Source organism: Gadus chalcogrammus, chromosome 4, assembly GCF_026213295.1.
Source record: "Gadus chalcogrammus isolate NIFS_2021 chromosome 4, NIFS_Gcha_1.0, whole genome shotgun sequence".
Lineage (NCBI taxonomy): Eukaryota > Metazoa > Chordata > Actinopteri > Gadiformes > Gadidae > Gadus > Gadus chalcogrammus.
This window is the reverse complement of record NC_079415.1, coordinates 27,404,638-27,405,928: the sequence shown is the minus strand read 5'-3', so window position 1 is coordinate 27,405,928 and position 1,291 is coordinate 27,404,638.

Genomic DNA, 1,291 nt, shown 5'->3' with positions numbered 1-1,291 from the left:
CTCTTCTGATCAATGGCTCTAGATGCCACTATGATCAGATCTACATCTTACTGGCTGTTTGCTGGTACTTATGTTTTGGGAGTTGTCTATGTCACTCTTAAAGTACTAGAGAACTTGGTAATTTTTCCAGCATGTAACCAGTTTGTTCTTGAAACAATTGACACTTGGTGCGTTCACCACTTCTGATGGTAGGTTGTTCCATATGTTGGTCACTCTCACACACACACTCAAGTTTTTCCTTATTGAGTTTTGGGTCTTTGGGTTGTTACTTTGTACTGGTGCACCCTGGATGAATGTCTCAGGCCTTCATCTTATGCAGTGGGTCACAGGTCTGCTACTCTCGGATAGTGGGCCACGGTAACTTGTCCTTTTGACATACACAACACATTAATGGAGTATACACACACAATTTAGGAGCTTACTAGAGTCTCCCACACTCACAATAATGTGGGCTTTCATATTTCTAAGACATTATTTCCACTTATGGCCTTCCATAGGAGAGGAAAACACAGAGGCTATCAGTCTCTCTGCCATCTTCACAGTAGCTCTGCTACTGTGAAGAACTCTTCTTCCCTTGGCCATTGTCTGTTCTGATCGCCGGCTCACGTGATTGGCCACCACAGTTTGAAGTCAGGTTATGGTTCTCCAAAGTTGATTCTGTTTCAACCTGTCACCCTAGATCACATTAACGCATTATACTAGGTTACTTTTGCACTTCAGCTGAAAGACATCTCTGCTGTACCTGTTCACTGATTTGTACTGTGATGTTGTACCAATAACTTAGTATTTCTAATAAATCTCTGTACCTGTTCACTCTTCACTGTATATTACACTGTATTGTTGTTGTGATACTAACTTAATGCTGAACTCTAAGTTGCTCATACAACTTGCATAATAACTTGATCTGTATATTCGATTTTTAACCTTTTCAGAGTATTGAAGATAAGATTTTACTACTTGGTTTTCCTTTGTTTCATTTAACTACTTTGGCAATCTAAATGTTTATTTTACAACCTTCACATATTATTCAAACGTTAACATTGGACGGGTATCGAAGGAGGTAGACTGATTCTAAATCTGAAGGTTTCAAGTTCGTTCCTTTTGTATAAAAGTGTCTCAACCCTAAATGTAAATGCATCCTGGGGTAAAATAAAAAAGACGAAGTATCCTGAAGGGAGGAGCAACTGGTAGCGACCCTGCCCCCTGCTATCCTCACCCAATCATGTTACTCTTTGTGTGCACGTGACCGGCGCTGCTGGTCCTCGGGCGGTGTTTGAGTGTCTGATGTACA